This window comes from Leucoraja erinacea, unplaced genomic scaffold (genome assembly GCF_028641065.1).
Source record: "Leucoraja erinacea ecotype New England unplaced genomic scaffold, Leri_hhj_1 Leri_104S, whole genome shotgun sequence".
NCBI lineage: Eukaryota > Metazoa > Chordata > Chondrichthyes > Rajiformes > Rajidae > Leucoraja > Leucoraja erinaceus.
The window spans coordinates 152,129-152,587 of NW_026575286.1; positions in this window are offsets into that span (position 1 = coordinate 152,129).

Genomic DNA, 459 nt, shown 5'->3' on the forward strand with positions numbered 1-459 from the left:
GATGGTTCTCAAAAATCACAACAGAATGTTAATCAGCTGGTCAAGTGGGCTGATGAATGGTTAATGTAGTTCAAGGCAGATAAGTGCCAGGTGTTGCATTTTAGGCAGTCAAACAAGGGCAGGGCCTTCGCAGTGAATGGCAGGGCTCTAAAGAGGTTTTTTTTCCCCCTTGATTTCTAGCCTGACAGAGAAACTGTGTTGACAGGCAATAAAGAATTGAGGTAAAGTTCATCTGAACGTTAGAAAGATTGAGGAAGTAAGAGTCAAGAGAGTCGAGTCAAAAGTGTTTTATTGGAATATGTTCCGAAATGGAACAATTAAGTTCTTCCTTGCTTTGTTTAGTTTATTAGTTCATTGTCACATGTACTGGGGTACAGTGAAAAGCTTTTGTTGCGTGCTAACCAGCCAGCAGAAAGACATTACACATGATTACAATTAAACCATTCACAGTATACAGAT